At 39.5% G+C, this 12,110-nt stretch overlaps 1 long non-coding RNA gene across 2 annotated transcripts in view; it reads left to right on the top strand.

The window, feature by feature from the left end:
* Positions 1 to 12,110, top strand: part of LOC115336388 — a 77,282-nt gene that overhangs the window by 42,908 nt on the left and 22,264 nt on the right. For both annotated transcript variants that reach the window (XR_003921747.1, XR_003921748.1), the window contains one exon: positions 10,831 to 11,034. This is a non-coding gene — a long non-coding RNA (uncharacterized LOC115336388). The remainder of the gene's footprint in view (positions 1 to 10,830; positions 11,035 to 12,110) is intronic.

Below are 12,110 nucleotides of genomic sequence, written 5' to 3'. Positions count from 1 at the left end.
GCTCGCTCTCAAGAGAAATGTCTTTGGAACGTCTCTATGAAAATGGTTGTGATTTGGTCTGAAGGTATTGTGATTTTCCCATGGGCAGTAAAATTTTAGTAATAGTATATCCACCGGGTAACTCAGAAAAGCAGTTGGCTCAGTCTCTGCTTGCATATCTTATGTGCTTTTTGCAGGATATGCACCTGGGATTTGCAGGAGTCCTGGTGTCATTCACCGTTGGCTGTAAATTGTAAATTGTTGGGCTTCCTCTTGACTGATTTACAGTGCGCTAACAAGCATGTTTATGCCCCAAGAGGTCAGGCAGTTGGCATCGTTAAAGATTTAGGAGCAATCTTAGTTTTCCATAAGTTTTCTTCTTCTTGAAAAGAGAACCCTGTCCAAGCGGGATTGAGAGGCTGCGGTTAGACTCGCCTGGAGCTGAAGAGGATCCTGTGGGTCCTTAGAGCGGCCGTCGTGCTGGAGGAGCGTGTGTGTTTGTCACTAGCGTCTCCTTCGGTCCACGAGCGGGTGGAGCGGCGCTTGGCGGGCCGCCGCCGCCTCCGTTCAGCCCTTTCGGACCCCAAATTCGTTTTCTGTAGAAGCGAAGTGTGGGTGCCGCGCTCCCCGAAGGAGCGGCGGAGGAAGACCAGGGACACCTCGCGTCCTGCCTCGACCTTGCTCCTTAAACCACGGTGAGCGTGGGCTCTGCGGGGAGGGGGGCGCGGCCAACTGCCGCCGTACCACGACGCTGCTGTCTGGAATTGTATAACGTCTTCGATGATAGATTTCGTTACCGTTTTCCGGTACGGAACGCTAAGTTCAGAGGAGTTCCGTCAGCAGTCAGTGTGTTCGTAACAGTACCGTGCTTCCGCACCATTTTGTGAAGCAGTAAAGTTCAGTGGCCATAAAATGGCGTCGGAAAATAAAAGTTAAAATGCGCTCTGTGACTTTTTGCTGAAACAGAAAATTAGCCTGATTTGTTTACAGCAAAGTAATTCCATTTGACTGCTCAAGGCTAGGCAAGTGTTTCAGAAAGTTATTTTAAATATTATCCACAGCTTGAACATATGCAATTGGGAAGTAACGTATTACCAATGAAACAACACATAAAATTCCTCATAGGAATACTTGCTGAATTTTGTTTTATTGTTCTCATTTTGGCTTGGTGTGCTGAAAGAAACACTGTAGAAATTCTGCTTAAAACCGTGCTATATAAATTCATACTTGCAACTAATTTTGGAAATGTAATGAGAGATTTGAAAACGCTTGTTTCTTATTTTAATTTCCACTTTGAAATATAAATTCATTTTAAATCATTAAAACTTAATATAATGCTTGCATATGATTGACGATTTAAATTATCATTGCATTTGCTATTTTTTTAATATCCTGGTTTTGTAGTGAAATCTTTAAGTATTTAGCCAGATTAGGGGCTGTGGGATGAAGCCCTACTTTCATGCAGTAGGTGAAGGACTCTTAAATCAGTCTCTGGAGTTATTTAACGGTTACCAATTACTCCTGCATTGTAAACAATCAAAGTGCTTGTATCTGCAGGCAGTAGATAACCTGAAAATCAAATATATCAGCTCTGCCCAGATCCTTGAAGAGATTGTCCTGTCAACTAAAACAAGAATAAAAGATGTGATTGTAAATAACATTCGCGGGACAAGCAGGTTAGTAACATTCATTTAAAAAATAAATAAAGAGCCACCTGTAGCAGGCAGTTGACATTAACTGAACATCTAGCAGAAAGCAAAGCCTTAAGAAACTTGCAAGCACGTCTACGTTCAATTGGCTTTGTTCCCTGATAGTTTTAAGTTATGGGTCACCATCTTCTGACGTGAGGGTTTTCTTTATCCGTTCCTCGCAAGGTGTAGCGTATAACACTGATCCTCTCGGAGGTTTTAGAAACCTCTGCAGTTCAGATCCTTCGGGTAGCTAGCGCTACATTTTTTTCCTTATGTAAGGGTTGTGTTTATGGCTAAATGCACACCATAGGGATTTTACTTCAATATGAGAATTAATTGAATTAATTAATTCAATTGAATAGTGTTTCTTACCTGTTATTAACAGCTTTTTTCTAGATTTGTTTCTCATTACCAATGATGATAAGAGAAAAGAAACTAATCATTACCTGTAATTTTCGATTGTTGAAACACCTCCATCTCTAATGAGTAGAGAAGAAAAGTGAAGATTTATATATAACGTTATTTAAAATGCCATCAGTATTAGGAATAATATCAATTTTAGTGACTGTCCGACTTACTTGATCCTGCAGCACTGAAGTTACAAGAGCTTCAGCCGTTCGGCGTAAGTGCTGGAGTACAAAAAGCGATTCCAGACCAGTTATATTGTGACAGATATTTTCATTGGGAAACCTAGGCTGACCTTGCTACATATGGACGGTTGTGTTCATAGTTTAAGTACATGCCAAGCTTTTTTCTTTTATTTCAAGGGAATGAGAGGATGGTGGTAACAATTTCTTTATAGTCATTTTTGATGGAAATATTTGGTAAATAGACTAAATGGAGGGGAAAGAGCAAATCTGTTAGCTGCCGTTTATCTTGTATCGACTCTTTTTCTTTTTTCTCTTAAAGATAGCCATTTAGTCCATTAGTGGATTTCTTTCCCCTTCCAGGCTGGCTTCCTGTAGGTTTCACTGTGGAGTAGCAGGTGTACAATTCCAAAGTGTCTTTACAAGTGGCTCAGCAGGGCTTCCTGTGCCGTACATTCACTGGAGACAGCTCATCTGTTTAATCCTTATGTTTTAGTCAACCTTTCTTATTATGCGGACAGGGCTCCCATGCTCAGCTGGATTTTGACTCTCCGAATGAATTGATGGAGCTCTTTGATCTTTGCTGTGTATTGCATCTGTTTCATCTTTCATCTTAAGGCATGATCTTCCTCACTCCTAGCTAGCACTTTATTTTATTTATTTTATTTTTTTCGCTTGAATCCATCAATTTTACTTTGTTCTTTTTGGCATGCCTTTTTATATGCTATGAACTTGATTGCACAACTTTAACGTGATGATAATGAAGTTGGTATGGGCATTTAAAAACACAGGCAAAGACCCAGAGCGCCACATTTGTTTAGGGTTGGCACTTTGCGTTTTAGAGCCTTGATCAGAATCCTTAAATGGGGTTCATGGGATTCTTTACAAACTTGCAGATTGCTGCACCAGGTATTTGTGATAAATAGGGGAAAGAATCACAGAATGTGACAGTATCTGTGTTTGGAGTGGCCTGCTACCGGGTATCGACACCAGGACTACAGCAGCATTGCGCAGTGTTCTGCGGAACGGGTGTACTGCAGTGCTTCCTCGAGGTATAGCACCTCGACGGCCTAACACGTGAGCGTATATTTAAGTTCATCCCTTCTAAATTCCTGTTCAAAATTAAGCAGCTCCTTAGGTACTACTAAGCAGTGATACTTTTTCTTAACTGTGGGTTTATTCTGCTCCAGGAGGTTTTGATTTAAAGACATTCAAAGTTCCATGTTCTAGCTCAGTTAAATGGTGAGTTACAGTTAGGTTTTGTGTTTTCTTTTTTTTTGTTTTTTTTCTCCCTAAATTTAAGTATGACAACCAGCAAGGGATTACTCTTTTTCAAATGAGACCAGTGAAGGGACAATTTTGATTATACTTTTTAGTTGAAACTAGCACTATCAACAGAGCATTTTATAATGGTATATTTGATTCCTGCACTTGCACAATAGAGTTTAAGTTCCCTTCTCAAAGATTTAAATCAGCGTTCAGTTTTACGTGAGAGCAGCAATTTAATTTTTCTAGTGATTATTAATGCTAGAATGGCAAGAGCATTTTCAAGTCAGCAAGAGCTTTTTGTCTGCAACAGCTAAAATCTTAAGGAGTCTTTGCTCAGAAGAGGTTTGATATATTTCACTGCAGTTCAGCATCTCACATACATGGCATAATCAGAGCTATTTCCTATTTTGCTCCATATACTGGTCATATTTTTGTCTTAGAAAACCTTTGGGAATAGGCAACATCTGGGCATTGAAGTTTGTGTGGGGTTTTTTTCTTCTTTCTCAGGAGAGGGCTCCTTCTGCAGAGCTTCCAGCTCCCTGTTTGGCGTGGTGAAGCCTGGGGCAGTTGAATGTTATGTGATGGGGAACCCTCCATTTATAGCTGGAGATGGATCCTTCAGTGGTGCTTCTTTGGCCAACTATATATGACCCATTTAGTCACATTACATCGGAATCTTTTAATATCTTCATGTAAATACCATCTTTATAAAGTGAAAAAAAGCAGGAACCACTCATTTTGAGGGAACAGCAACATTTTTCTTTTTGAACTTGTTAGGCGTTATTTAAAAGGAACACAGCACCATGCAGAATGGGCTTGAACATCTGGAGGCTTTGAGCATCTGTGTCCTTTTGGCAGCTTTGAAAACTTCAGTGACATATAAGACAGTCACTTATTGCTTATTGCAAGACTTCGCAACGTGCATTTTTGAAATTGGCCTCACAAAATGACTTATGTTAGGCTTGATTTCACTGTGACATAGGTAGATACCACTGTTCCTAACAATAATTTCTCTAATGAAAGCATAAAATGACCTTGATTTGATATGATACAATTACGTCTGCTGCAAAAAAAAAAAGATAAAGTGGTAATTTTTGCATGGCATAATAAGTATCTCCCACCCTCATCCTCCAACCAAATAAAAACTCCCCCAAAACCAAAACTATGCTGCTGTTACTGATAGTCCGTCTTCTTTTAGGTACTGCTTGACATAAGACTCTAAAAGAGCTTGCTGTCCGCCAGTACTGAAAATGATAGGTAACAGCCATTGATGTAAAGTCCAGTTTTAGAGTATATAAGAAAGAAATCTAGAATTTGAAAAAAAAAAAAAAAAAAAAGAAAAAGATTAGTGACTTCGCCTTCTTGTTCTCTTTTAATTTGCCTTTGGAGCTATTGCCTTTTAACTGCTCTGAAATTAATCAGGTGTAAAGTATTATCTGTCAGAAAATTAACTAATTGTATTGAAAGAAGCTCATTAAGTCAATCTAGAAAATTATTAAAATCCTGAATGCCCATGTTGGGCAGTTTCACAATTTGAGACCTACCTTTGGAGAATCCAGACCCAAAATGTAACTACATTAACTCTTTTACTTTGTATTTAAAAATGAATTGTAAACAGACAATGTTAGTGTTTTGGGTTGCTGGATTTTTTTTTTTTTTTAATTTCCTGTCAGTTGGGTGTTTTAGCTTATGTCACTTCGATTGGATCTTTGCAGATACAACCTTTCTAATGGGTCATGTACCACAGTTTGTTTCTGCCACGTTATTACTAGTTTACATGCTTCAATTTTATTCAGACAAAATGGATTCTTTTAGGAGGCTATTCAGCTGTAAGTGCATTTTTTATTTTGGGGAAAAAATATAAAGGACACATTAAAAATAAGTACCATATAATCTAAAGAGTTTATGTTGCTGTAACATGGCAGTATGTTTTCTCCAACATACTTTGTGGTCATTGTCTCCAGAATAAGCATTTGTTTAATTCAGTTGTTATTTCATTCTGTGTGTCTGCCTGTCTGTCCGGCTGCCATCCCAGTTCAGGTTTACTGCATGTGAGAACTTTTGCAAAGGAGAAGCCTTCAGGCTTTAGAAAAGGCTTTTTAACCACAAAATTTGGAATAAAATTCTGCACATGAGTTTCTTGTAAAATGGTGCAAACCCTGCCTTCAGGGAAGAGCTATTGCCAGCTCCTGCAGCCGTGGTGCTCAGATGTCTCACCTGACCTAGTGAGGGGCGCTCTGAGAAGGTGCTTTATACATGAAAAATATCTTTCCATTAAGACAATGCAAGTTTTTTATTGTCTCACCTTTACAGAATGATACAAACAAAACTCTCTAATCTAGAATTGTTAGTAGTCTGAATGTGAATGAATGACCCGCTTTTTTTTGGTTTTATCTTTTTTAAATTAAGATATAATTATTTTTGCAGATTTCAGCTCAATCTTAGTTTTTCATTCATGTGAGCATTCCTGTTTTACAGATATGTTGTCACGTTATTTAACTGTGCATTCTTGGTACTGATTTTTGTCATTCTGCGACACAGGAGAACTGTATTGAAATCTTGTCTAATGTGTTGCATTAAGCCATTCTGACATTTCATATACTAAGTAAACTTCCATGCCATGGGTGGGCAGAAGTTGGGAGCGTATACCAGGAAAAAATTGCTCCATGCTTGCCCTTATGTTTTTTCCTGGACACCTGCTGCTGGACATTGTGAAAGGGAGGATGCTGCTATCTGAGCCCATGTATATATTCTTACTGATCAGTTTAAAAAGAGGTACGTCTGACTACTAGTGTGGGTAACAGAACATTGGTGCGAGAAAAAGGGAAAGGCGAGGAAAAAAAAATTCAGTGTTCAGGCTTGCCTGCAGCTGGTCACAACAGAACAACAGTCCCTTAGTTGGCGCGTCCTGACAATATTATAGCAGGGTAAAACTGGATCTGTTTGTCATGATGCACATGGAAATGGTCTGTTTCCCCTTTTTCTTTCTTGGTCAGTTGCTAGAATGTAAGCAAGATTGTTTTTCTTGCAATGCATTAATATTTCACCTCTGTTCATTCTGCGCTAAGGATTGATGCAACATGTGGCCTCTTCGCATCTGCCTCGTGGCGCTTCCCCCTCCAGAAGCAACGTGTGACCTTTGCAGACGTTGTTCTGCACTGTGAAACTTTATGGTTTCATTCTTTTCAGTGGAATAGATGTGCAGTTTATGATGCAGGCTAGCTCTTGATTTGCACTGCTAAAAATAAAATTAAAAAAAATTTTAAAAAGTTACTATTTTTGACACATATGATGTGCCAAAACGAGAAGCTATACCATAAGCTCTCTGTCTGTAGCTATATATGCTCTTTCTTGGAGCGAGAGGGTCAGTGTGCCACCGAGCCTTCGAGCTCCTGATTTCAGGACGAGGTTCACCGCGGAGGGATGTTCTTCTCGGACCCGGGCTCTGCCACGTGCGTTCGTTCCCCTAAACCTGCCGACCGGCATCTGTGTGCCGTCCTGCATTGGCTTCGTGCCCTCGTGTTGCTCCTTTCCTTCTCCTAGTTTGTGTGTTGTAGCACAGTCAAACGTGTAGGCTCCTTATTAATTGGCAGCCGCTGAACGTTAAAAGTTAATTTAAAAGCCCACTGGATTACAATGTGAAGAGTATTCCTTTCATTACATTGCCCATTATTTTAAATGTATAATTTACATATATTATCACTTAATTTCACTTAATTTTTTGTAATGAGGTAATGAATGGAAGATTTACAGGATTTACGAGAGTACAAATGAAGGTTTATGACAGGCATTTTTAAGGTTAAGCTTATGAATAGGTATACATAACTAAAACTAAATGGGTTTATGGCAGTCTGGGGTTGTGAAATACTATTGTGACTATTGATCAAAATGTTTTAGAATATTCTTTCCTTTTTTTCGCTTTAGGTCATGGATCCTACTCTTTTCCGTACTTCCTTCTAGGTTGGGTTTTTTTTTTTTGGTGGCAATTTTATGTGTTCTGAGAATGCAGCAAATATTGTGGAAATCCTGGAGTAATCTTGTCTTTACCAGAATAAACCTCTCCTTTGAGCCTGGACCACTATTATTATTGTTATGGCTTGTGTTTTTTTAAACTGGACATGCTTTAGGTTAACCGTGGCCTGTCCTTTGCTGTACCTCCCTCCCTGCTACGGAAATTTTTCTTTTACCTGATCCTGAGTTTACTTTTCCTTTACCACTCACTTTCCTTTTCTCCTCCTGTACCAGTTATGTTGTCTAGATGCTTCCACAGAGGTCTTTGTGGACTTTCTTTGTGTATTCCCTTTGATATGTTTCCTTTTCTCTGAAACTCTTGTTGTATAGATGATTTGGTAATTCTCATCTTTTTGTCTCAATGGAGGGAAAAATAAAAAGGCAAAAAATGGCTGCTTTTTCAAAAGGTTTTAGGAAGGTGAGGGCCAAACTACGCAGAGGAGCTGCCCTGCCCTCCTGAAAGAATTACACATGTAATTCATGTAATTTGGATCATCTCATAACTTTAGCTATTTATGTTGCTTGTGCCTTAGCCAGTTCATAGATTAATAGAATAATTCAGGTTGGAAGAGACCTCAGGAGGTCAACTACTCCAGCCTCCTTCTCCAAGCAGAGTTAAAACTGAATTCAGACCAGTTTTGTAGTCTCTATGACAGCTAGTGGAGAGAGCAGGACATCCAATGGACGAGTCGTTCCACCAATATCTAAATATGGAAATGGGTATAATAATAATTCATGCTCAGCAGATCCCTGTCATGCTCTCCTTCATTCTAGTGGTGATAGAGGAAAGCATAGATGACCAGCCTAGTTGCCTTGTTTATAATAGCTGAGAGTAGGTGAGATTAATTCCGTATTTCTCCACAGTGAACTCTGAAGTAATGAAAAAGTATGAGTGAGCAAAAAACCTGATGTATTTATTGAAATTGGACAAATGTAAGTGCTGCTGGGGTACAAAGTTTGATCCTTCTTTCATGCTACTCTTAAATAACTTTCAATCTGGACCTGTCAGAGACCATCCTGGTAGTTTTCTAGTTCTGCTGGCTCAGATCCATTCCAACAGCTTAGAAACCTGGTCAGGGCTATGCTGGTGGCTGACTGCAGATACTGCTATGGATAGCTTTATGTATCTGATGCATTTGGCTCACCTTCCAGAAAAATGAATCAGTTGCTACGGCAGCCTCCAAATTTTGTGTCCTTCCCAAGTCCCTCATTCATTTGCTACGTGCAGTTATTTCCTCTTGCCTTACAGCTCTGTGCTAGGATCACGACTACTTCGTGTTTAAAGGCTGTTTAAAGAAAGCAAGATCTGATTCTAGTACAGCAATAGAAATGAGAAGGAATAGTGCACGAAGAGCTTCCTTCAGAGTAAAATCCTCTCGGCGGTAGATATTTTAATAAAGCGAATTAGTCATTTTAGTCGGGCTGGGACTGACCTTTCTAACAGCGTGTCTGCCATTGCATTGGTGACAATGTGGTGTGGAGGTACTTGAGCTAGATCTCAACTTGTTAACAATTTGGGTATAGGTCGCCGCGCAGAACTGGCGCAGTCTTCAATATCTGCCTGAGAAGCTGGGTGAACACTTCATCAGTCATCCAAAATGACTGGCGTGATGACATTACATTTGAGGATGTAATTTATTTTCCTGCTCTCATCCTTTCCAACAAATATCAGAAAGCAATTAGTTGTGTTTTGACTGATAATGAACACCATAACGATTCCTGTATTTGGCCTCGTAGACTTTCCAAATGAGATAGTTACATAAAAGAAAAAATTGACTTCTGAAAGGCAAAGCAGGTTCTGGCAACGCTGTAATTTCAAGGAAGTGAGGTCAGGGTATAACTGTCACTCCCACGAGCTGCTGTTTTCTAACTGTCACTATTTTCTTTTTGGATTTCAAGAAAGTGTGAAAGTTTTGTCTGAATTGTTTGTAAAAACTTTGAAGAAAAATTTATTGTTTTCAATGGATTTACTAAAACCAGGGGTAATTTTATGCTGCAAAGTCCAGAGCATCTTCTTGTTTGAGGTTGAGATAGTATTGCTGGATATCACCTTTAATATTAAACTAGCCTTAAATTAAGGTGAAATAAACATAAGATTGTGTTGTCTGAAAAGATATGGTTTTGGAAAAACAGTCTTTGGTCCAAGTGCCAGGGCAGCCAGTGTACCATGAATCCAAAAGTGGTCATAAAAATTTTTGCATATCCTTATAAATTTGTATTAATTGACTAATGTACTCCGCTCTAATTAGTTAAATGGAATTGTCGGCAGGCATTTTGAAATGTACCAAGTTGGGGGTTTTTTTGTACCAGAATGTGTTATTGTGATGGCTTTTATTCTATTGTAACCTTTGTTTCTACTTTATATGAGCTACCTTCCAGTACTTTGCAGCGTATTTGGTTTGTAAAAAAAGGTCTTACAGCAAGAGCGCACGATTGTCCAATGCTGCCGTAAACGAAAAACCCAAACATATTATTATTTCCCAGAGCGATGCCGAAAGTACTATCAGCTCAAATTTTGTTAGGATGCTTTTATATTTTGGGCTTATAATGTATTTGCATGTTTAACCTTCTCAAAGCGTAGGCTTCACTAGTGGGGATTTATAGACGATCAGACTAGTTGAGAGGAAGATGTATACAGAGAAGCCTTTAATGGTAGCTAACTGCTTCTGTGGGCCCAATTAAGACTATCCAACTGTGAAACACAGTCCCCTGAGTAACGGTGCAGTCGGCTTGCCTGGTTTTTTGAGGTGGGGGGAAGGAGGCGTAGAATAAGGGAATATCCAGTGCAGCTGTGAAGAAAAAAAATACTTTAAGAGTTAGCTGAAAGAAAAAGACAAAACCAAAAACCAAACCAAAAAACCCCAAACAAAACAAAAAAAGAAGCAACCCTCAAACTTTTGGTATGCAGTATTCATAAAGGTTGAGGTCAGCTTTACGTATGCACCACATTCTAGACCTGACGCCGTAGTAGCTGTGCCTGAGATCTGGACGTGTTGTTGGTCCAAAATCAATCTTCTCGCTCCTGAGAAGGCAATGAGAGATAATAAGTACTATTCACCTGATTGCCTTCCTGTTCTGAGACAGCTGGTGACGCTTGTCTTCCTGATAACCAGGAGTTTCAGATCTAAGGCAGGGATAAAGAAAAGCTGGGAGCTTGCTGAATCTAAATTTGACAGTCGATGGCTGTGTAGAGGGTCAGGAGGGATAGAATCTGTGACACGTATAAGAAAGGAACAAAATTTATCTGCTCTGGTTGCAATGATTAGATGTCTCTTTGTCTGGCTTTCTTACAGTGGATGATTGATTGTACCCGCCAGCTGGCTAATATCATAATTAACAAAGTTGCTACCATGTCTGAGAAGTTTAATCGAAAAAATTGCCGGCAGTGTGATGCCATTGTCACAGAGATCACAAGCGCTGCAGTGTCGACTTTTGTACTGGTGGAGCCGCAGGACTATGTAGATGTGCTGGGAAGTCGGTCGCTGGGATAACTAAAGGTATGTTTCTTTCCCCATACATTTCTCCCCTGTTTGTTCTTTTGAAAAATGAAGTAGATGGTCCTTTGATGGTACCTTTCATTTCAGGGTGCCGCGTGAAGCTATTCTGTTGTATTTTAAAGCAGTTGCAATAGCAATCTAGAATATGTTTTATCAATGCATCAAAAGGTGAATAATCAAAACCGTAGTTCAGTGCTACTCACCCTTTCTAAGTGGTCTTCACTGTCTTGCCAGATGCTTTTTGCACAAAATACGGATGCGGTTGTTTCCATAGCTAATTTTCTCAGCTGGAGGAACTACAAATGCTGTTGACAGTCTGTATTCTAGGAACTCGTAGTTCAGTTCGGGTATATGTTTTGTAATGTTTCTTTTCATTCATTAGTTCAAGTTAGAATGTGATTTAAAAAGAAAAAAAAAAAAAAAAAAACCAAACCAAAACAACCCAGGGAAACCCCTGTGTTCTTGCGTTTGTAATTCAGCGTTAAAATATCTTGCTAAAATATTCGCTTTTGTATATGCATATTTGTGTGTGTGTGTTTGTGTGTGGGAAAGGAGAGCAGCGACGGTGCCGTTAGCTGGAGAGCCACTTCACAGCACCTTGGTAAAATATTGCCTAAGAATCTCACTTACTCCTTTTGTGCGTTTACCTAGTTTTCCAAGTTAAAAATGATTCTGCCGAGCTCTTCTCTGCAATCGTGTTTTTACATGTGTGTGTGCGCGCGCTGCGTGGTAGTTCAGTTATGCTCTGGAGTGTGTGTTGAAAATGCCAGCCTGACATATTGCTAATGAGTGTGCATATTGACAGTGACGGGGGCGTGTGTCTGTCTGTGTGCCATATATTAAAACAAAAAGAGGAGAGAGACGGAGACAGAGAGAGACAGAGAGACAGAGAAGGAAATATTGGGATGGGAAAGAACAGTTTATTTACATTACGGTATGTCAAAATGTTATTATGGCTAAAAAATCCATTTTAAATAGACATGAGAGAGCATATGACGGCTCTTTCTCTTTCTCACAGGAGCTAATACGGCCATGGTAGGAGAATAAGGGAGAGCCATTTATTTTGGTGGTTTTAG

The sequence above is a fragment of the Aquila chrysaetos genome, chromosome 26, assembly GCF_900496995.4.
Source record: "Aquila chrysaetos chrysaetos chromosome 26, bAquChr1.4, whole genome shotgun sequence".
In the NCBI taxonomy this organism is placed as follows: Eukaryota; Metazoa; Chordata; class Aves; order Accipitriformes; family Accipitridae; genus Aquila; species Aquila chrysaetos.
This window is presented reverse-complemented; position numbering and strand designations above follow the sequence as displayed.